This window comes from Dipodomys merriami, unplaced genomic scaffold (genome assembly GCF_024711535.1).
Source record: "Dipodomys merriami isolate MVZ:Mamm:240054 unplaced genomic scaffold, mDipMer1.0.p SCAF_4, whole genome shotgun sequence".
Lineage (NCBI taxonomy): Eukaryota > Metazoa > Chordata > Mammalia > Rodentia > Heteromyidae > Dipodomys > Dipodomys merriami.
In genome coordinates this window covers 80,652,390-80,679,738 of record NW_027205603.1, presented here as the reverse complement: position 1 = coordinate 80,679,738, position 27,349 = coordinate 80,652,390, and the positions used below count along the sequence as shown (strand labels likewise).

Here is a 27,349-nt window from a genome sequence, read left to right as displayed (position 1 = left end):
GTCCTGTACTCCCAGGCACAGGCAGTATTTTGAATATTTAATGGCCAGTAAAGGAAAAGCTCTGGGTCATTGGTGTGAGCCCCATGCCAATCAGAGCAGAGGCTGCCTGTTCCCGGCATCTTAGCTGCAGACAATGCTGCTTTGCATGGTCCAGTGAAGAGACCTTTAGTCATGGAGGACTGAGCGCCATCTTAGAGGTCTCCTGGAATCTCTTAGTATTCTGTGTCTTTAAACGAGCTAAAGCTCTCCTGGAGCCTTGGTTTCCTTGTGTCTACATGGAGAGACGGATGTGCTTCAGTTGTCTACTGCTGTGCAACAAGCCATTCAAAAACGTGGTGACTTAAAGCAGCTACGTCGTAACCTGTAGGTTGGTCAGGAGCCCAGTCCGGGTCCTCTATGCCATTCTTCGGTGCCATCAGAGACTTACTCAGCAGTGTTCACCTGGCAGCGGGGGCCTGGTTAAGGGGGTCCAGGGAGGTCTCACACCTGTGTCTGCCATCACTGCCTTCCAGTCAGGAATCATCACTCAGGAATCGTCCACCAATCCCATTCTGTACAGTATGGTGGCTGCCTTCTCAGAGCTGGTCTCCTTCTGTGTAACCCGTGACATTTAGTACAATGTCACGTCAGTCACATCCCAGAGAACAAGGCCAGGGACGAATGGCAAGGAAGGGAAAGAGATCCCCATCTCAGTAAGATGGACATGAGCTGTGTGGACAGATGTGTGGTTATCGACCTCAGTGAGTTCCGTGAAAGGATCCGATACAGTGCTTCCTTGCTTCACCGGCTCCCACCATTTTCCAGCATCCGAAACTCCTCGGCATGGCATTTAAGGCCTTTGGGGATATGACCTCTGCCTATCCTTCTAGCCTCATTTCTCAGAGCCTCCTTCCTTCCTTCCTCATTTATCACAGCCTCTCTCTAGTCAAATAAACCTCAGGGTAGGGCACCACAGCCTTGGGACCTGCAACTCTCTTTAAATCAATGCTCTTCCTCACCTATCACTCCCTACCTGCCGCTTGTACTTCAGAGCTCTCTGGGTTCCTTCTAGAACCTTCCCTGGTTGCCTCCACTGATCACCCAGCCCAGCCTCACTCTTGTAGTCCTACTGTAGGCTGACTGTCATTTGAGCAAAGACGTCCTCTGTCCATGTTGTTTAATTTGTCTGTGCTGCTTCTTCCAGACTCAGGAAGACCCACACGGAGTTGTTATAGTATTCACGTATGGCAAGTAAAAAAAATTCAGATGGCAGTTGGTTGACCAACAGAACACACGTGTGGCTTTTGTGAGCTTTCTGTGGCATGGCGTGCCTTGGTGGACACCTGTTTATCTCAGCTGCCCGAGCAGAGCTAGGATTATAGACACCTGTCTGAGAGTTTGTTTTTTAATGGAGCAAGAAGAAGAAATTGTTTGGCCAGTGTGAGTAGAAAGGGCAGCATTTGTGCTTGAGAGGCTGTGGAACAGAGACTGAGCACACTGTAGATGGCGAAAGAAGGGGTGGATGTTAGAGAAGAGGAGAGGAGAGGAGGGCTTTGTGGGGAGGGCTCTGTGCAAAGGCTCCAGGGAAGACAGGGGCAGGTGGGCGAGAGTGGGCGTGGTTTCCATAGAGGCAGAGTGAAAACCACTGTCTCCATGGTGACAGGACTCTTGATACAGCCAGGATGAGTCAGGATGTGAGGTGTGATGGAGTGAACCTTGGGTAGCTTATGGATGATGAGAGTCATCATCTGAGATGCAGCCCAGAGTTCAGGTAAGAGACAGCCCAGTGTTTGTTTAGCTCAGGTCACAGCAAGCTACTCAGGCCTGTGGCTCACAGAGTCGGGATGGGAAGTTGGTGGGGAGGGAGATACTACAGGGACCTATGACTAGGGGAGGATTGCGTGGTAACTGGTTTCTCCCTGGTGAGAAGGTTCTAGCCCCTGACTGAAGGGACTGAAGGTCTGGACATCTCTCTCATGGTTGGGGTGTGGCATTGATGAGTTCAGAATAGAGAGCTGGGCTTGGTGGCATATGCCTGTAATCATAGCTACTCAGGAGACAGAGGCAGGAGGATTGGAAATTTGGGCCCAGCATGGGCAAAGTTAGTGAGATTTGGTGTTAAAGTTGGTGAGATTTGGGTGCTGGTGACTCAGACCTGTAATCCTAGCCACTCAGGAAGCTAAGAGTTGAGGATTGTGGTGTTAAGCCAGGCCAGGAAAGAAACACCTGAGGTGCTCATCTCCAATTAATCATGAAAAATCTGTAAGTGGAGGTGTGGCTGAAGTGGTAGAATGCCAACCTTGAGGAAAAAAAAGCCAAGTGAGTGCTTGGAGTGCTGGAGGCCTGAGTTCAGCTCCAGTATCAAAGAAGAAGAAGAAGTAGAAGGAGGAAGAGGAGGAGGAGGAGGAGGAGGAGGAGGAGGAGGAGGAGGAGGAGGAGGAGGAGGAGGAGGAGGAGGAGGAGGAGGAAGAAGAAGACCAACACCATACAAAAAAGACTGAGGGTATGTCTGAAGTGGCAGAGTGTTTGTCTAACACGTGGGAGATCTAGGGCTCCATCCCCAGCTCTATAACAAAATAGCATGTATGTCAGCCCTGGACTTCCAACTCTGGTTTCCTGAGTGAGTGCATCTCACTTTTATTCCACTCCAGTTTTGGGAGGCAGGAGGGGTCTGCAGGGGGAAAGGTGGCTGAAGAAGGATTAAAGGAGGAATTGATGAGCTTATTAGAAAACTACAAAAGGAGTTTTGGGGCATTTTTTTTTTAAACCAGAAGCCACTGTGGTCCAGGCTCCCCAGATGTGCAGGTAAGTCCAGCCTTGTTTCTGCTTCTCAGCAGTGGAGGGGTGGGGAGATCCTGTGGAGGGAGGGGCCCCCACAGATGTATTAGGACACACACACACACACACACACACACACACACACACACACACACACACACACACACACACACACACGTATGAGAATGTGACCTGATGTAGAAATAGACTCCTTACAGATGTTGTAATTAAAGATCTCTAAACAAATCACCCTGACCCTATACCCAATGAGTGGAGTCCTTCCAAGCACAGGAGCAGGAGCAGGGAGGCACAGGACTACAAGGAACATGGCCACGTGAAGGTGGCGGCGGGCTTCGGAATGCTGCTGTACAAGCTGGGAAGGCCAAGAGCTCTGCCAAGGTAGACAAAGAGAGAAAGGATGCTCCCGTAGCAAGGATGCTCTGTGGATATACTGGTTTTGGATGTCCGGCTCACAGAACAGGGAGGGAATATGGTTCTGTTGGTTTCAGCCATTCAGTGTTGAGTACTTTGGTAGGACAACCAGAGTAACTTCCTGCAGTGAAGAGCTGAAGGCTGCACTAAGCACTGGGTTAGCAGAGGCCTGGGTTGGGCTGGGTTAGGTGGAGACTTCTCAACTGTTTGACCTGTGCCTAGTCTCCAGATCTACCCATAGACTTGGCCATCTCCCAAGACCTTGTAGAGGCCCCAGAGGAGGTCTGATATTTGAGGCCCCCGAGGAGGTCCTGTTGCCAGTCACCAGGAAGTATAAGTTGTCTTTTGCCACCAAGCCTGGAGAAAACATTGAAGAGTACAATTAATTGCCAGCAACTCAGTTTAAGAGATACTGTATTGCAGGGGGCTGGTGGCTTGTGTGGTTAACCCTGCCTACTCAAGAGGCTGAGATCTGAGGGTTGAGGTTTCAAACAGATTTAGGCAAGAGACTCCATGAGGATCTTATCTCTGATTAATCACCAAAAAGCCAGAGGTGGAGCTGTGGCTCTAGTGGTAGGGTGCCAGCCTTGAGTGTGAAAGCTAGGGGACAGCACCTAGGCCCTGAGTTCAAGCCCCAATATCAGCACAAAAAAGGAGAGGGTGGTGGTGGGGGCTGCTGTGTGACACTGGAAGAGCTTGAGAGACAGTCAGATGGTGAGTTCAAGCTGTGTCTGCTCCCTGTGGGATGGAAATGGAAGACAAGTTTAGGGCAGAGGTAGAGAAATACCAGAATGCTCTTTTTATTATTGTTGTTTGCCCAGCTTAAGGGCAATCCTGCTTTACGATCTGAACTCCCCCTTCACATGGCAATGAGAAGTAAAAGGAATTGTATTTTGGAATTAACCTTGCAGGGCCCCAGCATGCGCAGACAGCACCCTCAGTCACCAAGGGCTCCCGTGGGATCCATAGACTGTAGAATTGCAATCATGCCTAGGAAAAGGATAAGCTGGAAGACAGACAGGAGCTAGCATCAGGTGGGTTTTATGTCCTGGAGCTTAGGCAAATTATGCAATTGTCCTTTGCATTCAAATCTGCTCCACTGTACGCCTGATATTTTGCAGAGGGGACAGAGGAGCTTCCCTCGGCTTTGTTTGCGGAGTGTGCAAAATGCGGATGGACTTCCCCAGTGTCTGAAGGAGCAGAGCGTGCCTCTTTGGAGAAGGGTGGGGAGAGGGGGCCTCCAGCACAGGGAGTCAGGAAGGCCCTGGATGGCTGCCTCAGTGATCCCGGACAAATGCACTTCCCTCTTTGCTCATTTCCACCCTGACCTTTTCTCAGTGAGCAAGGGAAAGACCAGAACACTGCCCCCGCCCTCCCTCTCAAGATGATGTGTTTAGGACTCTGAACAAGATGATCAGGGGCTTATCTTTGCTGGGAGATGCTAATTTTGCTACATAATTCCACCTCTCTACAGATGTGCCATTCCAGGTGTCTCCAGTTCAACTGGGGAAACTGGCTCTGATCTTGGCACTGAGCAGATGCTCAGCAAGTACTCATTAAGTGAATGAATGAATGAATGAACACAATCCAAGCCATAGTTGGTTTGCAACAGATTCAGGTCTTTAAGATCTCCTCTGTAACCCTTGCAGTTGGGTGTTTCCATTCTGCTTCATCTTGCAGCTAGGACAATGGAAGCCACCCCAAAAGGAGGCTTCAGGTCTCCATGAAGGTCTGGGGCTGCATGTTGCTATGATACAGACTTGCAAAGAGCTGGCTGGTCAGAGCATGGGCAAGGGCTGTGTAAGTGAGGAAAGGAAGGAATTCTGCCCAGTCGCTAGCCTGGGTTAGTCGCCTCTTGAGTATTTGTGAGCAGGTGGGTTTGACAGCATTTTGTATATATGCCAGGGAAGTATTATGTAGTAGTGACTGTAATATCCTATTGCTATTTGATTTAAAAATCTTTCACTCTTTTCATATATATATAGATAAAGGGAAAAAAACAGAAGAATGTTTATCACCTACCTTCCTTCCTTCCTTCCTCCCCCTCCCTCCCTCCCTCCCTCCCTCCCTCCCTCCCTCCCTCCCTCCCTCCCTCCCTCCCTCCCTCCCTCCCCCCTCCTTCCCTCTCTCCTTCCCTCCCTCCCTCCCTCCCTCCCTCCCTCCCTCCCTTCCTTCCTTCCTCCCTCCCTCCCTTCCTTCCTTCCTTCCTTCCTTCCTTCCTTCCTTCCTTCCTTCCTCCCTCTCTTACTCGGTTTCTGTCTATCATGCATTGTCCATCTATGCATTCATCCATCTACCTAGTTACTTAGTTATCTCCATCTCTATGGATTTATCCCAAATCTATTCAAATTGGCTTAGAAACGTGGGGAAATTTTATGAATATCTCTTTAGCTTACATGAAATGCTTACAGTGGTTCAGAAGCAAGACTGGGACTCCTGCTTTCAAACGCTTACTCTGAGGTTTGTACCTCTGATGATTTTTTTTGCTAATTTAGAATTTGCTTTTCCCCACTTATTTGCAGTGTTGATTTAAAAGGAAATTGTTCACGAAACTGAACAATAGTCTGTGGGGACTGGAGCTGCTCTCTTCCTCTTTCTCTCTCTTTTGGTGCTGGAACTAGGGCTTGAACTCAGGGCTTCACGTTCTTGCTCAAGTTTTTTTTTTTTTTTGCTCAAGGCTGGCACTCTACCACTTGAGCCACATACCCTTTCTGGCTTTTTGTTGGTTAGTTGGAAATCTCTTGGATTTGATTACCCAGGCTGGCTTTGAACCTTTGTTCTCAGAATTCTGCTTCTGAAGTAGCTATGATTATAGGTGTGAACCACCAGTGCCTGGCTTTGGTGCTTATCTTTGTGAGCTAGTTATCTATATATCTATAGATTATATCTATATATCTATATCTATATGTATATATTTGGGTTTATATGGTACACAATGAAAGTTTAAACTTCTGAAGTTAGGCAGAGAGAGTTGCATAAGCCCAGCATGGATAAAGCACGTTGTCTCAGTTGTATTCATAAAGCTGTACAAAGAAATTGGCATAATATTACATAAAGAAACATAACAAGGAAAATGGTCCCAGGGGAGCCCAGTATAAAGCTTAACACATAGTAGACATTTAAATATTTTGAAATGGCAGGGTGATTAAATACATTTTATTGCCTTGTTATGCATGATGATCTATTCTTATGTACTTTATTGGGATTAACACATCCAGGAAGTCTGGGAAAGTTCTAGGAGCCATGCCTTTAACTCTTCCTCTTGAAACCTTGGTTTGGGAATCATCTCCAGCAAAGTAACTCTAAGCTTCCATTTGGCCTTGTTCCACTTCCCTTTTTAAGAGCTACTAACTCAAATTAGTAAAACAAGAAGGAGTTTCTTTTTAAGCTATTGGGGAACAGTTGTACTTTGTTTATTATAATTACTATTATTATTATTTTTGTGTGTGTATGCCAGTCTTAGGGCTTGAACTAAGGGCCTGGGCTTTGACTCTGAGCATTTTTTTTTTTGTTCACAGCTAGTACTATACCAGCTAGTGCTCTACCATTTGAGCCACAGCTCTACTTTAGGCTTTTTAATTATTGTGTGTGATTAATTAGAGATAAGAATCTCACAATACTTTCCTGCCTGGGCTGGCTTTGCTCTGCATTCCTTAGATCTCAGCCTCCTGAGTAGCTAGGATTCAAAGTGTGAGCCACTAGGGTCTAGTTAGCTTTGGGCTTTTTCTGATAATGTGACCTGACCTATTTCATCAGTGATCCACTCTTTTGCCATTCCTTCTGAAATGAGGATGAAAACAAGTAGATGTACTTACTTTTCTGTTGAAGGGAGAAACTATCACAAGAATACTGCTGGGTGCTAGTAGCTCATGCCTGTAATCTTAGCTACTCAGGAGGCTGAGATCTGGGGATCACAGTTCAAAACCAACCTGGGCAGGAAAGTTTGTGAGACTCTTATCTTCAATTAGCCACCAGAAAACAGGAAGTGGAGCTATGGCCAAAGTGGAAGAGTGCTAGCCTTGAGCAAAAGAGCTCAAGGACAGCTCCCAGACCCTGAGTTCAAGCTCCATGACCACCACCACCACAACCAACAAAAAGTCCAAATCTTCTCTGTCTCCTTGCTTCACAGGGTTCCCTGATGTTCTTTGTTCACTTAACTGCTAAAACTTGACTAGTCAGATTGCTGGCATTTGTGTATAGCACTTGATAGTTTAGTAATGAAAATTACATAGTATTCATTGGTTTGGGGCATTATGGTAGGGTTAATAAAGCCTTAGAGATAAGTTATAGGATAATGTTCTTGATAAAAATTCCTAAGTGGGAAGTGATGTGCCCTATTTGTTTTCCTTTTTGTTCTAATACTTGGGCTTAAACTTGCTGCCTGGGTGCTATGATCTGATCTGATCTCATTTACTCAAGGCTAGTGCTCTACTACTTGAGCCACACTGTACTTCCAGATTTTTGTGATTAATTGGACTTTCCTGCCTGGGCTGGCTTTGAACTTTGATCTTCAGATCTTAGCCTCCTAAGTAGCTAGACTTGCAAGCATGAGCCACTGGTGTCCAGTGAGAATTTATTAGATGCGAGTCTGTGGCTTTCACTTGGTTATAGTTCTATCACTAGTCAATGGTGGGACAAGATTCCAGCCCTGATTATCTGACTCTGAAGCCTGCATTCCTTCATCATGCCATCCCTTCTCAGCAAGGCATCCTCTTGTGTACCATAGAGATGTCTAAGGTGGTAAGCCGATGCCTTCCTACCTCCTTTCCCCATCCCCTCCCAACAGAACTCCAGTGAGAGTACACAAAGGAGTCAAATAGGAGCCAAATCATCAGCTCTGTTGGATCCAAGACTCTGGTTACCTGACTTGCAGCTTGTCACTGGAGACTTGCTATCCTGTGAAGAAAACTGGTCACATAGAGCAGGAAAAGAAAGCATTGTGTCTACTCAATGGAAGATGTAGAGGGCCCTGTGTAAGATTCCTAAAAGAGCCTTGAATCAGAGTCCCTGAATCAGAACAAGGTCACACTCACCAAATATTTAGGAGTCATTTCTTACTTCTCTGTCTCCTCTTCAGCATGACTGTGACTGTGACACTGAACCTGGGTAATGGGGCAATTTCCAACCTTGGCACTTAAAAAATGTGAGATTCATGGGCTGCTATCTCCTCACAATACATGAACTCAGAGACCCTGTGATTTACATGGCATAGCTACAGGTTGGAGATGACTGTGAGCAAGAAATAAGCCTTTGCTGTGCTGTCTTTGGAATTAGAACTTTAATTGTTTTTGTAGTATAACTTTGCCATCTCTAGGTCTCTGTGTCTGTCTGTGCCTGTCTCTCTGTCTCTGTCTCTGTGTCTCTCTCTCTCTCCTCTCTCTCTCTTTCTCTCTTTCTCCCCCTCTCTCTTTTGCTGTGCTGGAGATCAAACCTGGGGCCACATATATGTTATACAAATGTTCTGTATTGATTGTGCCTCCAACCATAGCCTTACTAATGTAATGCTATTTCCTTTATAAGTCCTTTCTACTCAATCAGTCCACTTCATCTTGATGTGGTACATAAAAATGTAGACACTACCCATTATCACCAAGAAGACAGAAATTCTCTTTGTTTTTCAGCAAGAAAATTAGGGGCGGAACAGAAAATGGACCTTGTCCCATGTGTGCTATTAACTATGGCATGAGGTCAATTAGATCCTTTTTGTTTGTTACTGTTGTTATTTTATTTAAATGGACAAGGGAACTGAGATTTAGTGAGGTTAAGTGGTTTGTCCAAGGTCACATCAAAATCACTATTCTAGGTCTTTCATTTCAGATGCCATCATTTGTATACAAGTACCAAACTATTGCTCTGAAAAGAACTGTTCTTTCTCAGTTATCATAGGCATTATCTCAAAATTGTATCTAGCATCCACTGGGAAGAATAGCCAAATTTGGATCCAGAACTGTAAGAGGAATTTTTGATGAATCTCTCCTCTTCCTTAGGCTTTTTGCTCAGAATTCTGATGTGCAGCATCTTACTGAATTCTTACAATGATCCTGTGAAATGTCTGCATCATCATCCCGTGAGCAGTCAAGTTTTTCAGGTGATAGCTTGTGTTGTCCATCATCTCTCAGACACTTGGGATGTTGCTAGAAGCTTGTGTGGACAGTTCCTCATCACGGCAAGGCTATCCTAACCTCGGTCTCTCGGTATGAGGGTGGTCTCTAGCCAGGCAGCACCCTTCTCTGTGATGAGGGCTGGGGAGATAGGTAAGAAGTAGCAAGAATCAAATCCCATAAGCAACTTTCAAACTTAGAGGGCACGGGGAGGGAGTAAATACTCCTGTGGGTAACCACTGATGAGGACTCTTCTGAGGTGGTGTGTGTGTGTGTGTGTGTGTGTGTGTGTGTGTGTGTGTGTGTGTGTTGGTCTTAGGGATTGAACTTGAGGCCTGGACATTGACCTTGGGCTTTTCTTGCTCAAGGCAAGTGCTCTATCTCTTGAGCCACAGCTCTACTTCTGGCTTTTTTTAAAGTAGTTTATCAGAGATAAAAGTTTCACAGACTTTCCTGCCTGCACTGGCTTTGAACCGCTATTCTCAGATCTCAGGCTCCCGAGTAACTAGGATTACAGGTGTGAACCACCTGTACCTGCCTGTGGTGTATTTTATAAAGGCTGTTAGGGAACACCCAAGAAGACTGGGACCAGTTGTCCACTTAGTAACATACCCTTTGTTAGCATCCTTTCTTTTCCTGATTCTTTTCACTTTACCATGTGTCTTAGCTTGGATTTTATGGAAATAGATGAAGAGGAGATTCACATGCAGGAAGTTTGTTGGAGAATACATGCTGGAGTACCTGTAAGAAAGTGATGAAATGAAAGACAAAATAAAAATAGTAGGAAGCCAGGCATCAGTGGCTCACACCTGTAATCCTAGCTACTCAGAAGCCTGAGAGCTCAGGATTGTGGTTCAAAGCCAGTCCTGGTAGGAAAGTCTGTGAGGCTCTTATCTGCAAGTAATCACAGAAAAAGCCAGAAACAGAGCTGTGGCTCAAGTGGTAGAGGGTAGATTTGAGCAAAAGGAGCCCAGGGTCAGCACTCAAGCCAAGAGTTCAAGAAAAAAAAACTAAACAAAACCAAAACCAAAAAGAAAACAAGCAGGAACAGGCAGAGGGAAGCATTTAACTTTAATGGAATCATGCAGGTGGCCTCAGCTGCCCTCACTGGGAGCTCTGGCTTTGATATAAGGGAGTTCAAGTATTAACACTGTGGGCAGGCTGCCCTTCTGCGCAGGGTATGGCCGTGGGTGAGAAAACTCCCATAGGCTGAAGGGAAATCCTAGAGAGGAATGTAGCTATGAATCACCAACAGCTGGCTTCTCTAGAATCTGGGGAATGAACACGAATTCTACAGGGACATATTAACTTATTCAACCACTGACGATTACTCCTTGCTCTGCTAAGATCCACTTGCAAGTGTTTCACTGAGAATGACTGCAGAGAGGGCCAGCTCCTATTTTCCTCTCTGTTCTCTGGGTCCCAATGCTCTTCTTATTGGGTCCCAAGCTCTATGAAATGATGATCAATTTTGGAAGCATAACATATCCTGAAGATGATGCTTTGTCATAGGAGGGTCATTTCTCGTTTTAGTAACACTGGATATTTCTGAATTTTGTGGTATGAATTAAATCGAGTGGCTCCCACCAGCCTATTGCTGCTCTTCCTTTGCTATAAAGTGGTGTCCTTTGGAGGAATGTACTGCAGGATCTCATTAACCTTTATGTTCTTGGATAGTGGCATTGGCAAAGGCGGAGGCCCTTCCAGATGTGTTGACTAATAATGTACCTGGAATGGTGTGATGGTTTCATTCATGCCAATTACTTCCTCTTCACGGTGGAAGGGATCCAATATAATCTTCTTGTCAAAGGCAGTGAGTTAGGATCCTTGAAGGATGGAGGCTTAAAAGAAGCACATCTCTTTTCCTGTCAGGTCAATTATTTTACCGTAGTTGTAGCTAGATTAGCCTCAGGCAATGGGCCAATATTGTTGGGACCCCGCTACCAAGGTCACTGTGTTTCTTTTCATTGTGCCAGGGTGGATGCCCGGTTTTAGAGTCGGACTAAGGTTATCTGACCATCCCATTTTCTTTACTTGTATGGTCCATGCCTTTTCTGGTACTTTGGGAGGCATTGATTTAAGGCATAATCTATTTCATTCCTGCAGGCCATCCATACACCTCTTCCCCCGACTTACTTTTTGCCAATTAATTGTAGATAAAGAGTCTCACTGACTTTTCTGCCAAAACTGGTTTTAAACTGCCACCCTCAGACCTTAGCTTCCTTGAGTAGCTAGGATGACAGGTGTAAGCCACAGGTGCCCAGCTGTGCCATATATAGAAGAATCAAGAACATCCACAGACAGATACCCTCCCCCCCCCAATCCTGACTGAGAATAGACATATGGGTACAGATATTTCTCTCAAGTAACTGATATTCCATTTATTCATCTATGTGTGTTCTTTCAATCATTTTGTTTTACCTAGTCATTACTTCATTTAACAAGTTTTGCTGAGCAGTAGACCTTCCCATATCCAAGGCATGACATATTAGAATAGAAATTGACTTGAATGGTCTTTTGTTAGATGCTTCTGTAAAGGATGGAATTGAGAAATTCAGACAGGATGAGTAATTTACTTTCAGGTCATGGCACTTATTTAAGACAAGAGTCAGGGTAGAACCACATTCCAGAGCGCAAAACAATGGATTCAGGAAAGGTAATAGTACAAATCTCATATTTTTTTTCCTGCTCATAGCCCAGAGGTCTGGCATATAGTCTTTCTTTCTCTAGAAACCTGTGTGCCACCAGGAGCTTTTGAACTAGAAGTTCTCCTAATTTTGGCTTTGATTTAGTTTGAGCCAAGGGAGCAATTTAGATCTTAGGTGTTCATCTTCTGTCTGTCATTCAAAGTACAGGAATGCCAACGTGCCCCAATCTCTAGGAAGGGAAATCACTAGCTTGCCATTAAAGTGAGCAATCTGTGCATCTGCCTCTTCTCCCCAAGCCTGCAAGCAATGCCTTTGCCAGCCTTAACTGTAAGCAGAAAAGTCACTGTCATGAGAGCACACACTGGGACTCTTGGTAGGATGGGAAGCTTGATTAGAAATGATATCATTTTCCCTCTCTGCCCAGGCTTCATTTTGTCATCCTTCTGGGACTGAGTTATGCATCTTTTGTCATCAGTACAGTCCTGGGGAGAAATCTGATTTTGCTTTTAAAACTGACACACTGACTGAATTCACTCTGTTTAATTCTTACCCGCGTGCTGCCAATTCCCAATCTTGTAATCCAGTCAAGAGCATTAGATTGTCATTATACAGAGAGAGGTAGTTTTCCTTGGCACTTGGCTACTGCTCTCATGCCAAAGATTAACTTGAGTCCCAAGGAAACTGTTCTCTGTACCCAGACTGGGAATTTAGGGGAGAGTCATTTCCATAGAAACCACACAGGCTCCCAATTTACTACCTGTTGACTGAAGCTTGAATCATTTACACCAACAATTTCTATTTGATTTTTTTTTGAAATCTTGATTTTATATTAGTCAAGAGGAAAAAATTCCAGGTTGCATGTGAATACTGCTAGTACTTATTTACATGTGAGAAAATCTATCGCCTCAGGAAAATGTCAAGGTCCTTCAGGATAACTACAATCAAGTACTATACAATTCCAGGGTTTAGTCTGGTCTGTACATAGTTGTTGGAAGTAAAAGTTCTCCTTATCCCAGTGCGTCTTATTCATAGTCTCACTTTGCCTCTCCTATAGAGGAAGGTTACTTATTTCTGAGCATAATTTGTGGAAGATAGAGTGCTCTGTTGAGCTGCTGGGTCATCTTAGTCTTTTCTTCCTCCTCCCCTTCCTCCTTTTCCTCCCCCTCCTCCTCCTTCTCCTCCTTCTCCTCCTCCTCCTCTTTCTCTTTCTGCTTCTTCTCTTCCTTTTGTTTCTCTTCATTTTTCTGACCTCTCTCTCTCTCTCTCTCTCTCTCTCTCTCTCTCTCTCTCTCTCTCTCTCTCTCTCTCTCTCTCTCTCTCTCTCTCTCTCTCATGTGCTTAAAGCAGGTCTATGGTTTTCCAATGATATCTGAGACTGGATAGAAATGTCTACCTAAGTCTAGGGTTCCTTATTACTTATTTCCTGTACTTTTCCCCAGTCAGAATCTATATTGTCAAGTAGCACCTGTTGTTAGTAATAAAAGGAGTATTTTGTTTGTAACAAAGGGATGCATTTGTCTATCTCTCATGTGACTTTGAACCTGGGTAGGGTGAGAAATATTATCTCACCCATTTCACCTTTGTTCCCAAATTTTCCTTCAGTAGGTGTTAATTGTGTGATGATGAATCAGATGCAGGGAGAAAGGGGGAACCATTTCTGCCATGGAAGAGCTTACATGTGAGAATTGTCTGCAGGTGAACGCCCAGGTATTTGGACTCTCGATAAATGAGTTGAATGAAAGAAAGACTGGAAACCCGGCAAGTGTGTGGTGGATCTGAGGTGTATCATCCTATCTCTTTTGATGACGAGGTATATCATTTTCCGCCCTTGGTGACTTGGTGCTCTGACTTCTAGAAGCTGAGAGTACTGACTGTCACCAGGAATTGCCACTAGTGAAAGAGAGCCTCATTGTAGCTCATGTCCCTTCCCGAAGGGCAGGTGTGCTATGACTGGACAATGCAAGACATAAAAGCCTGGCTGCAGCTCTCCATATGAGACAGTTTTTTTTTATACCAGTTCTTGACCAGGACTTGACTCAGGGCCTCATGCTCTGACTTGGCTATCTTGCTCAAGTCTGGTACTCTACCCCGCAGAAGAGAGTCTCATGGACTTTCCTGCTTGGGTAGGCTTCAAACCTTGATCCTCATCTGTCAAGCCTTTTGGGGTGTGAGGATGACAGGTGTAAGCCACCAGGGCCTGGCCCATGACACAATTCTAAAGGGCGGTTTCCGCTAGGAAGCTCCTCCTATGACCAGATGGAGGCTTTTCTGGGCCTCTCTCACGGTCCAGCTTCTGTCTGCCTCATGCTGTTTCCTCTTTTGGGTCTCAGTCCTGACAGCACCCCACATGGGAGCGTCTATCTCAAACTATGATCGAGGAACCTGATCAGAGCATAAATGCAACAGCTCGTGGGAATTCAAGGGAGGGAGTTATCAAACCATGGCTGGGTATTTGGAGAAGCAGAGGCAGTTTTGAGAGTGGAGGAGAGAGAGAGAATGAGAGAAAGACACACACACACACACACACACACACACACACACACACACACACGCACGCACACCAAGGGAAGATTGGGCAAGGTATGGCAGAAAGCTTGCTAGAGAAGGAAAGGGAGGATGTAACTGGGTAGGTGTGGGGGAGTGTGGACAGTGGGGTCTGCATCCCTGCTGACAGGAAAGGCTGCAGCCATTTTTGCCATTGCCTTTAATGCTCCTGTTCAAAGAGCTGTCCAGCCAGTGAGGGCAGGACACAGATGCCTTGGCTCTGGATTGCAATGAGGGCATTGCAATGAGGGCACTTACTCACACCAAAGAGGAAGGACAAGTTAGGAATCTGAAGGCCCTAGAGGAGGCAGTGTGGACTGTGAGTGGGGATTCCTGGGTGGAGAAAACCAGCAGGTGGAAGAATGGGATGATTCACTCTGTGGCGAGCTGGCTGTCCCTGACCGACTTGGGAAGAGCTTGCCTTGGCTCCAAGGGTTCCCTGACATCATACTCGGGCATGCCCCGGATGTAGGGGGTGGAGAAGAGAGCAGATGCCTGAGGTGGCTATGCAGGCTAGCCAAAATGAGCATCTGCTCTTCCTCTGACAGGTGCCAGGGCAGAAGGAGGAAGCCAGGGAGGAGCAAATTACCCAGTGGGCAGGAGAGTCAGGAGCAGCAGGTCTGAAGAAGTGGCCAGGCGGATGCGAAGACATCTCACTGTGTTTTCTTTTTTAAAATTATGATTATCTTTAAGTAGTTGCCCAAAGGAGTTGTCATTTAACAAAGCAGTCTATGAGCACTATCACTTGAGCACTATCACTCCATTCAACATTCTCACCCATCCCTTCCAACCTATCCTTTCTTGATTATAATAGGATACATCATTTCATCCTCTAAGGGCTGCATGAAAGGAAAAGCAGGCAGCTTTGGCTTTCTAGATGGCTGGGCGGTTTCAATTACAGTCATTGCTTTTACTTAATATAAGATTAGAATTAATTAGAATATAAAATTAGAATCCAATCCAAATATCCTGCTGCCAGGTCTACACCAGGCCTTGTTCTAGGCAGTCTGGTTTTAGTTGCTCATGGTTCTGTTCAGTGAAGAAGTAGTTCATAAAATGATTCTCCTTAATGGTAGAAGGGTAAGCAGAAATACCATGTACTATTTAATTGCATCTATGTTTTGTTCTAAACCATGCTGGAGACTTCTGGAAGCAAAACCTAAATTATTCTCCGAGAGTCTCGGGAGATGTGAAAGCAAGAGCAGCTAATGGTCATGACCATGTCCTGTCACAGGAAACCTCATCCCATATTCCCTATTTCAGATGCCTGCCTGGAGCTCATGCTTTTCCAACTTAGATTTCAAATGTGGAATTAATGTCTGCCTTGAAGATTTCCACCTTTGGTAAAGGAATCTTTTGAGGGTATGGAACGTAAGTTCTGGATCAGCATATAGATGCAAAGTTTGAGATTAAAGCACTATTAGGAAAGTGGAAGCAAATGGAGTCAATTTTTTATATCCATCACAGCTCAGCCAGGTCTGGTATCATGGCATTCCCAATGCTCCCTTCTCTGGATTCCTGGATTTGATGGTACTTGACTGCTCATCTCATCTCCTGTGGTCTAAAGAACACTGGATGCACCTGTGTCTCGAAGACCCCACCATCCAGTATTGAAATTCCATTATTAATCTGCTTTCTTCATGGTCAGTTTGGGGTCACCAAGAAGCAGACCCTGAAATAAAATTAAGAGAACATGTTTGGGAAGGCCTGTGAAGGACAGAGGAGGAGTGGGAAGAGGAGCAAAGGAGAGCTCTAGATGCCATGTGAGTTTGACTCCCATGAAGCAAGAGAGGAGGAAAGACTGGGTGGGAAACACTGAAGGCCTAGGTATGAGAATTTGGCCAGCCCAGTGGAGAGTTGCTGAGCCAGAGATGAATGTAAAGAGTGTCGAATGGACCCAAGCAGGACCTTTTCATTTCCCAATAGTACAAGAATATGATTGTTTATAGGCAAAGAAAGATGCATGGACAGCAACAAGATCTTGGAGGTGGCATCCTTAGGATTTGGAACTTGGCGTTGGACTTGGGTGAGCAAGTGAGGAGTTAAAGACAAGAATGAGGTTTCCAAACTCAGAGACTCTATCTAGATAGAGGAAGATGAGGAGTGGGCATTTTAGGATCAAGGGCTAAGTTTCGTGTAAGATTTGTGTTGATGGAAGTACTCAAAAGAACATGCCCGTGGAGACAGGCACTAGTGGCTCAAACTTGTAATCCTAGGTTGAGATACGGAGGCTGATGATGGTCAGGAAAGTTCATGAGATCCTTCTCCAGGAATAGCTGGATGTAGTGAAATGCACCTGTCAATGGGAGGCTGGTGGTTCACCCCAGGCTAGGCAGAAAAGTCTGAGAAATTCCATCTAAGTGGAAGAAGTTGGGTGTGGTGGTATGGACCTGTGATCCCAGCTACCACAGGAAGTGAAAAATGGGAGGACCATGGTTTAAGTTTGCTTGGACTGGAAATGAGATTCAATCTCAAAAATAAGCTGGATGTGTGGTTTAGTGGTAGAGTACCTGCCTAATAAGTGCCAAGCCCCGAATTTAAACAAGTATTGGGCAAATTGCTTGGCAGTGAGGATTGCCTGTTAGAAGCTTGCCAGAGAGGACCAGGCTGGAGATATGACTTGAGGAAAAGAGGAGATGGTGAAAACAATGGAGCTCAGAGATGAGCTGAAGTGGGCCTGCTTCAGGTTTCGTAGACAGATGTTAAACCATTTGTGCCTTCGTTTGAAGGGTTGAATACTGCAGAGTGATCTCGTTCACTTCTACTCTTTTGATTCTTTAATGAGAGAGACTTCTCTTATCTGTTATTTTTTTCCTCTTCAACAATGAGCTTTCCAGATTAGCTTTCACCTGTAATGCTTAAAGAACAAGCACAGCGATTTGTAGAGATTTCGCTTATTTATGTCTGTCTAATATCTACAATGGTTCTGAGATGATTAGAGGCACCTAGTTAATATACACTGAATTGAACTATTTATTTGCATAATGCTTTATAGTTAATTAGCCCTCTAAGATACATTGTAGCATCGAGTTCTCATAATAATGCTGGAAGCTGTTATTTATAAATGAGGCAACTAAACTTCCTTGTGATCCTAGAGTTAGAGAGGAACTATATTTATCAAAAAATGCTAGGTTATGCTCAGTAACAAGCAAGACTTACAATTCAGTGGCTTAACAACACGGAAGTTTATTATAAAGCGCCAATGGCTCATGCCTCTAATCTAGCTATTGGAGAATAGAAGGATGCTGATTCTAGGCTGGTTTGGGTAGAAAAGTGAGACTCTCTCAATCCACAGTTGGGTGCAGTGCTGTGCATCTGTCATCCCAGACCACATGGGATGCTGAGATTAGTGGATTGCAGTGCCCCACTAGCAGCGGTGGAAAAGTCCGTAAGACTCCATCTCCACAGGACCACCCATGAATCCTGTGATAATGGATAGTAGCTACCTCCTCTGAGCCCTTACCTCCACCCCAGAAGGGAGACTCTAACCTAAAAATAACCAGTGCAAATCAGACCTGGAGGGATGATTCAGCAACTGCCTAGCAAGTACAAGACCTGAGTTCAAAACTCTACATCCTATCCCCGCCCCCCCCCCCCCGCCAAAAAAAAAAAAAAAAAAAAAAAAAAACCAAAAAAGAAAGTAGAAGTCCTCCTATGGTGCTGGAGAGTTCTAGGGTTTTCCAAGTTGTGTGTGTGTGTGTTTTTTTTAAATCAAGAAGTGCTTTCATAATAGCTTTAGAAGAGAATAGAGAATCCAGAGTTCTAGGTTTTTCCAAGTTTTGTGTGTGTGTGTGTGTGTGTGTGTGTGTGTGTGTGTGTGTGTGTGTGTGTTTAATCAAGAAGTGCTTTCATAATAGCTGCAGAAGAGAATGGAGAATCCAGTCCTGGTGTGTAAATGCTTCCACAGGTAGAAAATGGCTTTTTTTCTATTCACATTACTCTGGCTAAAGAAGACACAGAACCACACCACCTCACTTCAAGGGAGATGGGAAGGGCCATTCCCTCTGCGCCTGCAGGGCTTAGGACCAACGCCCAGTAGCTCAACAATTTATCATAAAAGCAGAATGAGGTCTTGTGAAACTTAAATCTCTGGTTTCAAATGAAAACACTTTTTAGGTTTTTTTCCCCTCATTTTATTATTATATTTTACAAGCACATTCAGAAAACTGGCACATTAATGCCGGTTTCTAGTGTTTAAACAATCATGTAAGACATGGTGGCTTATTGCTTGCGTGTTTAGACTTGGCAAACAATCATACTCTTTATCCTTTTATTCTGTTTTCTCTTGCCACAGGCCAAACTACTGTTTGAATTTAAAGACTTGAAGGGACCCAAGATCCCACAGGAGAGATGTATCTCCTTGGAGACAAGATAGGTGATATTTAAACACAGAGAATGTGTGTGTGTGTGTGTGTGTGTGTGTGTGTGTGTGTATTTGTATTTGCATAGAGAAGATTCCCCAAATGCTCAGCTAATCAATCACACTCCTCTTTATCTTGAATTTTCAAAAGTAAGAAATAGTCAAGTGGTGTGGTCTGGTTATTAGCAGGAACAGCGCCACCTATTGTCCAGGGGTCCTTTCCAGCAAAAATCAGATCTGTTAAAAGGTATACACCCGCCATGTAGACTTCACAGGTTTTTTTTCCACTTCTGTACAAGTTCAAATCTAGATCTTGGGGTTATCCTCCATCATGTACACTCCTTTTTTGTGTCAGAACTGGGGCTTGAACTTAGGACCAGGGTGTAGTACTTAGCTTTTCTACTCAAAGCTAGTGCTCTACCACTTAAACCACAGTTGTACTTCTGGCTTTTTGCTAGTTAATTGAAGATAACAGTCTCATGGGCTTTCCTGCCTGGGCTGGCTGTGAACCATGATCCTCAGATCTCAGCCTCCTGAGTAGCTAAGAATATAGTTGTGAGCCAGGGGCACGCCCAATCTTATAGGGACAGGGTCTCTAACCCAGATTCTGATGTGATGAGGAAAACAATATGACCAGGACTACTGGGTGGTACAGACAGAATGGATGTTGGGATAAAGTGCTCTGTACAGAAAGAGATACACAAGGAACTTCCTTACCACGAAATATGGCCGAGTGAAAGGGAAAACTTGACCCATCAGATCTGTACTTCTGGGGGTCCTGGTTTGCATGAAGAACTGAGAATGTCTTCTCCAATCATCTGAATTTTTACTTCAAAGAACATGGCAATCTGTGGATGTTTGGATTTTGTGACCAGTTAGAATATAGACTACACAGAGAGCCCACATAGTCAAGCCCAGTAAAGTAAGTAGCAGGAAATGGGAACTTGCAAGAGGGTGGGTGAGAATGTTGAAAGGGGTGACATTGATCAAGAGGCACTGTGTCCATCAACTGCTTTGTTGAATGGCAACTTCTTTGGACAATTACTTACTGATAAGAAAAATGTTCAAGGGGCTGGGATGTTGGCTCAGTGGTAGAGTGCTTGCCTCGCATGCATGAGGCCCTGGGTTCGATTCCTCAGCACCCCATAATCAGAAAAAGAAGCCGGAAGTGGTGTTGTGGCTCAAGTGGTAGGGTGCTCACCTTGAGCTGAAGAGCTGAGGGACAGTGCCCAGGCCCAGAGTTCAGCCCCCATGGCTGACAAAAAAAGTGTTCAAAAAAGAAATAAAGCATAAATAGATCCACCTTCCAGTCCAAGATGGTGGCCCCTTTGATATCCAACTTTGAAAAAATTCCTGAAGCAAAATAAAGAATCTGGGATCTATCATTAGGAGGATAACAAAATCCATCATCACCGCACTCTTGCTACGTGTGGGTCCTAAGTGCTAAGGCTATTTTGCTTTACATCACACGTTTATTTTTCCTCAAAGAAGAATGCATGATTCACCAGGGAAGTTGTTTCTATTTGTCCATTTTGCTGTTTCCCTATCACCTAGACCAATCAATGCTTGGTGTATGGTAGATGCTCTGTATATATTTGGCTGAATGGAACCCAAGATCATTCAGCTAGAGAGCAGAGGAGCCCACAGCAGGACTCAGGTAGTCTGATTTCCAGACTCTCCTTCTGGAGCATGGCATTATTATGTAAGCTCTTGTCTAGGTTTGGCACGAATGAGTCATTTGCTAAGCATGGCACATTGGTCCTCTTGTCCCCTCCCCTCTCACCATACTAAAAACACTTGGACAGACGGATGATGCCTGGTTCTTCCTGCACCGCCTCTGTCCTCCAAAGCTGGGTAAACAGCAGGTGTGCAATATATGCTGATTGCTAGCTGGACAGCAATCAGTTGTTGCCACACATTGTTTGGCAGCTGGTTTGAACGTTCTGGGGGGAGGTTTTATTCCATCATCGGACGTTTGCTGCTCCACTAGGGGGACCCAAATGCAAACAAAACACCTCTCCTGTCCCTGGAAGGCCACGGGATCCTCCAAACTCAGATGGAGGCCCAAGTCCCCTTTCTTACTTTGCTTCCTCATTGCTGGATGCAACCTTTTATAATCAGGGCTTTTAGTGTGGATTCTTCCCTTGTGGGACCAGGACTGCTTCGTTCTTGGGGTCCCGGCTGCTTCTGCTGGTGCTGACATTTGGATTTGTCTTAAGCACAGAAAAGATGGATTTTGAAGGGCTGCCAACCTGGTGATGAGGTGGCTCTGTTTTCATATGTGAAGCCCAGAAACCATGAAATGAAGTGAATGAAGGGAACGTTATCCTTTCCTGCTCTCCCCTCCTCCCCGAACTCAGGAGGCTGGTCAGGGTTTCAGTGGAACTGAATATTTGGTTCTGTAAGGAAAACTTGGCTTGAAGACAAGAGTAATCTGTTTTGTGCAATGTTGGCATCTTGGCAGTTTTATTTAATTAATGTGCTTTTACACTGTACAGTGCATCCTTTCTCTCTTTTTTTGGACAACTCTATGCATCTGGGACACTTCTCAGTTATGTATTTTGCTGTAATAAAATTTGACTCGGATACAAAGTTCTTCTTCTTCTTCTTTCTCCTCCTCTTTCCCTCCCCTCCTCTCCTCCTCCTCCTTACTCTTCTTTTTGAGTGCTAGGCCTGGGCACTGTCCTTCAGCTTTTTCACTCAAGGCTGGTAATCTACCACTTGAGCCACAGCTCCACTTCTGGTTTACTGTTGGTGGCTAATTGGACACAAGAGTCTCATGGACTTTTCTGCCTGAGTTGGCTTCAAAGCTTGATCTGTAGAGCTCAGTCTCCTGAGTAGCTAAGATTATAGGTGCAAGACAACTGTGCCTGTTATTTGCATATATCTTTACAACCTCTAAGTACTATGCTATCTGTGTGTGTGTGTGTGTGTGTGTGTGTGTGTGTGTGTGTGTGTGTGTGTGTTTGGTACTGGGGCTTGAACTCAGGGCCTTGTGCTCTTACTCTCCTTTTTTCACTTGTGGTTGTGACGATCACTTGAGCCATATTTTCTACTTCTGGCTTTTTGCTAGATGATTGGAGATAAAAGTCTCAGATCTGATTGCCTAGAATGGCCATGATTCTTAGATCTCAGATCCCTGAGCAGCTAAGACTACAAGCATGAGACGTCTTATCCAGCCACGCTTTCTCTTTATTTGATGCTCCCTTTATCATCCAGGGAGCTTGGCTCTGGCTCACTTGAGTACCCAGAAGACTTTTCTAGAAGATGCAGGTAGACTACCTAATGCCAGAGACAAAAAGCTCTGCAGAGACAGGGTGGGAAGCAGGAATAAAAGACAGGCTCTTCAGGGCTCTGCCTCTGCCTTGTCCGGGCTGTGTGTTGAGTGTGTGTGCTCCTCTGGCTGGCCAGTCTGGAGCACTCCTCTTTGTTACATCATGCTCAGGCTATTGTGCCTGGGATGCAGGAAGTGAACCTTTGGACCTGTGGCTTGGATGTGGGGGTATATGGAATGAGAATTGGTCAGGGCCTTGTTTGCAATCTAAGAACATTTACCCTGGATGCACCTGCTTGGGGAAGCCCCGGTCTGGAACGGGCTAGACTTCAACAGTCTTGCAGCAGAGGCTTAGTGACTAGGCTCAGGAGCCCGCTTGTCAGAGGAATGAGCAGGACAAGCTCTACTGGAAGGCAGGAGGAGGCTGGGTGCTCCTGGAACCCCATCCTTGATTGTCTCCAGCCCACACCTTAAGCCTAAGCAACAACGGAGCGTTCTTTGCCAAGGAGAGTAAGAATGATTCAGGAAATGGCTCCCTTGAGGAGGTATACTGGGAAGCCAGATCCTTGGCTGGAATTCAGTGTCATCTTCTCTAAATAGTGTCCATTCCACCAGGTGCTAGTGGCTCACTCCTGTGATCTCAGCTACTCAAGAGGCTGAGATCTGAGGATCGAGGTGAGGTTCAAAGCCAGCCTGGGCAGAAAAGTCTTTAATACTCTTATCTCTCATTAGTGAGTGGAAAGTTAGAAGTGGAGCTGTGGCTCAAGTGGTAAAACACCAGCCTGGAGCAGAAATCTAAGGGACAACATACGAGCCAAGAGTTCAAGCCCCAGTATGAGCACATTTTTTGTTTTTAAAATTATCTCTATGGGTAGGAAGGGCTTTAGCTGCATTGTGCGTGCCTGTGTTTGGGGGACTTGATTCTCTTCTGTTCTATTTGTTGGCCTTTTCACTTGCTGGGCAGCTTTTGCTTCTATATCTGCTGTGTTTTCTGCTAACTTTAGGTCTCTATATAGAAAAATTGTCCCTGTGGTTCTCACCCCTCCATACTAGTTCCCCGGGGTTTAGTCTGTATGTTCTGTTTCTCCATCCCTATTGTCTCTCTTGGTTCCCCCAAAACTTTGAAGTGCTTTACTTTAGCTTCTAAACTGGGGTGTTTTGGCCAGTTTCCTTATCTGCTGCCTCGCCCACGGGGAAGTGATTGGTAGACCCAAGATTTATGGCGTTTGCTCAGGATTGTAACCTGGACTGAACCAAGTAAAAGAGATGTACCAAGGAATGAATGGAAACATGAATGAAGGAGTGAATGAAAGAACCCTGAACACATGTTCTTTCTGTGATCTTGTTTTGAATGATCTTTCCCAAGTGAGAATGAGGAATGACACAGAGAAGATTTTGCAAATATTGCTCTAAAGTAGCACCTTTTCAGTAATATAATGGTCTTTGCTGCAGAGGGGTGGTGGGGGACAGGTATGAAGTACAGGAGTGATAAGGCCTATCTGTCTTATATTTCTCTTTCTTCTTTGGGGATACTCTGGGTGGAATTTAAAAACTACTGACCCCTGAAAAGATAGTATTTTTTTTTCTGGAAAAATCTGGGCAAAGAGTCCATCAAATAGCTTGGGCCCTGATTCCCTTAACTGTAGCTAGTAGCCTGAACATTGACCAGTTGTTCTGCTATTTATTGTATTTTGTTTACTTTCATTTTTTTATCCTCTTACCATTTTTCTATGGTCTGCATATGCTTAATTCTATTTTTGAAAAGAGGAAACAGAAGTGTAGAGAAGTTAAGTAGCTTGTCTGGAGTCCCTTTTTAAATTTTTTTAAAAAAAATTATCTTTAAGTAGTTGCCATTCAAGAAAGTATTTGATGAATACAGTGCTGTCTTGATCAATGTCACCCTTTTAACATTTTCACTCACCCCTCCCAACTCACCCCTTCCCTCACTGTGCTTAATTTTTTAGGTTATGAATTGAATTTTTTGCCATCTAACAAAGCAATTTATGTACATGATGCATCTTGATCGGTGTCATTCCCTTCAATATCTTCACCTCCCGTTGACTCACCCCTTCTCTTATTTTCCTCAATTCTGTGGTATATACAATAAATTATTGACTGCCTTCTACTCATCTTTCCCCCATTTACTCTTCTACCCCTCCCCCCTTGCAAGTACCCATTTCCTGGTACTTATTTTATTGGGCTTTGACTTAGTCTTTCTAAAGACTTACATCATTAGTTCTCTCTATAGAATCCATTATACTTCACTTAGTTCATTTGGAACCCTTGCTTACTATCCAGTGTGTCTACTTATGGATTTGTAGGCACACGCTAGCTCCCACATGAGAGAAACCATGTAACTTGTGTTTGTCTGGGTGTGGCCTATCTCACTTAGTATAATGTTTCCAAGTCTTTCCATTTCCTTACAAATGGTACAATATCATCCTTTCTGATGGATGAGGAGAACTGCATTGTCTTTCTTTTGTTAAGAGAAGCCTCGATTACTTGGGGCCAACAGTACTAGTTAGGTCTGGCTGTCTCAGCAGGATAAAATAAATCTGTCACTCTACTTTTTGGAAGCAGAAGATAGGAAAAATGTCTATTCTGAGTTGTACAAAAGGATTGCTCCCTGTTTGCAAGAGATAGGACCACACCTCACATGTCCCCAACACACAGGGCAATACATGAGCAGGATGAGCTCTGTAAGGAGTGGGTGGTTTTTCCCAATGGACAAATCAGAACCTTACGGACTCTCTCTGATTGGCTTGTTTTTGAGGTCAGAAGGTCTGTTATGCAGAGTCTGAGAGACATTCTGTCAATGGCCATCTCCTTTCAAAGATGCTCTGTATAGTTTGAAAACAGAAAGCTTCAGCCAGTCCAGTCAGAAAAGCAGGGACCAAGTGTAGTGTCATTCTTCTTAAAAATCAAGGTGAGATTATGACAGTGTGGTGGTACTCACTAGGTTTTCATAAGTGTTTTGTGCTGTTATGGGCCTGAGGTAGGAGAGCACTTTCTTGACCCAATCACCATTAGGAAATGTAAAGAACAATTATGATTTGCTATTTTCTTTCCTTCTGCAACAACAACATTCAAATTTGCGATGGTAGTTGCTTCTTCAGCTAGGTTCTAATGATTAGCTTTATGTGTTACCTTGGATAGGCCACGCAGCCTACATGTTTGGCTAAATGCTAATCCAATATTGCTGTCAAAGTATTTTTTTTCTTTTTTAGATGAGATTTTAAAGGTCCCACCAGCACTTAATATTGTTCTAATGAGGACGAAACTCCTTTGTGGATATGATGGTGAATGCCTAAGACCAACTCTTTATAACAGAAAACATCAAACATCAAGTAATGACTTACGTTAAAGACTTATTTTCTGATGTACTAAAAGACCAGTGTAGTTGGGCACTAGTGGCTCATCACACCTGTAATCCTAGCTACTTGGGAGGCTGAGATCTAAGGATTGTGATTCAAAGCTAGCCAGGGCAGGAAAATTCGTGAGCTTCTTATCTCCAATGAACCATCAGAATACCAGAAATAGTGCTGTGGCTCAAAGTGGTAGAACACTAGTCTTGAGCAAAAAGAGCTCAGGGACAGCACCCAGGCCATGAGTTCAAGCCCCACACTGACAAAAAAGAAAAGAAAAGAAAAGAAAAGACCAGTGTAGACATGTCAGGGATGGTCTGGGATTCATGGAATCATTAAGAAGTCAGCATCTCTTTCTCTTTTTTTTCTTCCAAGGCTTAAGTCTCAAGCTTACTTCCCAGCACAAGATGGCTGTTGGAGCTCCAGTTTTTGTAGAAGTATCCCAGGTAGCAGGACAGAGTATAGGAGGAAATGCAAAAAGAATGACTTTCTTGGTTGCATCAGTTTCCTATTAAGTAATTCTCCTGAAAGTTCACACTCTATTAGCCATCTTTGGCTAAAATTAATCTCATGGTCACATTGAAAAAGAGATGAGGAAATTTTGAATTTCAGCTGGGGGGCATTTTTGCCCTTAATTAAATTGGATTACTATTTCTAACAAAGAAGGGAAATACGTATGTTACAGACAAGTCAGTCTCTGCCACCAGGGTCCTTTGCGTATCTCTTTGTATGGCTATTTTTGTTGGAAGTGCCCTTTTTGTAAAAGAAGCTGGCAAACAGCATTGATTGCACTGGGCATATAGTTACTGCTCAGTAAATACCAATTGGGGTTTTCAGTTATGTCTGTGAATCCATTACACTGATTGAAAGGTGGAAAGAAAATGTGAGCTTTCTCGAAGACTTAGATGATCAGGGCCAGAACAAACATTTCTGCTAATGTCAGCCTGACTTGTGGAAAGAACTAAATGCTGCAAAAACTCAGCAGGGGTCAGAATTCAATCTTTCCTTTGTTGCTGCTTCAAATGACAGTATATTGTACAAGGTGGCTACTGGGGCCGTAGCAGAGAAGGCTGTGACTCATGAAATCACTTCTCAGCCAGAAATGAATTAAGCTAAATTAATGAGGCAACGGTGTTCTTTGTACCCACATTCCCCAGCATTGCTTGCTGGTTGATTGCTCAAGCAAACTTGGACTTGACCTAGCATACCAGGGCATATTGAATTTTGCAAGAAATTTTAGGGTCCTTCAATAAATGGAAAAGACAGACCATATGTGTTAGCTCATTAGGAGTTCAGCTTTGTTGATTTATGTTTTCAAGTGTCAATCATCACAGTAGAAAAAATATTATTGGGGCTATACTATAGCATCATCATCATCATAATTATGTTTTGGGTGGAACTATGACTTGGTTTTTGCTTGCCATTTAGTGGAGGAGAAGGGATGTGGAAGACAGAATTGCACAAGGGAGAGTGTGGTGGAGAAGAGGTGCGGATTGGGGCTGGGAAAGATCTCCAAGGGAAACAGCATGAAGGAAGTGGAGTTGTGGCCAGGAAGGATGGAGCTAGTGGAGAACCAGAAAGGAAGAGCATGAGAAAGGGCTGAGCAGGCCTGGACATCTTCAGATGTTACTGAGAAAAGCTAATCTGTAGATTTAAATACATGTGCTGGGGGAAAAGAGATGCCATGAGCTAAGAAACCTGAGAAAATGCTGGAGATCATTCCCAAATATTAACCTCTCGAGCAAGGCCTGAGAAGGTCCTTTCTCCAAAGGCAAACTGACATTTATTTAATTTTGTTAAGTGAACAAACGACTTTACAAGAGCCGGGAAGACCTTTCTTTCTTTTTTTTGCCCCAGCACTAGTATTT

The 27,349-nt window shown here is 44.4% G+C and overlaps 1 long non-coding RNA gene across 1 annotated transcript in view; it reads left to right on the top strand.

Moving 5' to 3' along the window:
* Window positions 1-1,693: 1,693 nt before the first annotated feature.
* The window catches only part of LOC138806329 (uncharacterized), a 54,927-nt gene continuing 29,271 nt past the window's right edge, over window positions 1,694-27,349 (top strand). The window contains exon 1 of the long non-coding RNA XR_011365792.1: window positions 1,694-1,750. This is a non-coding gene — a long non-coding RNA (uncharacterized lncRNA). The remainder of the gene's footprint in view (window positions 1,751-27,349) is intronic.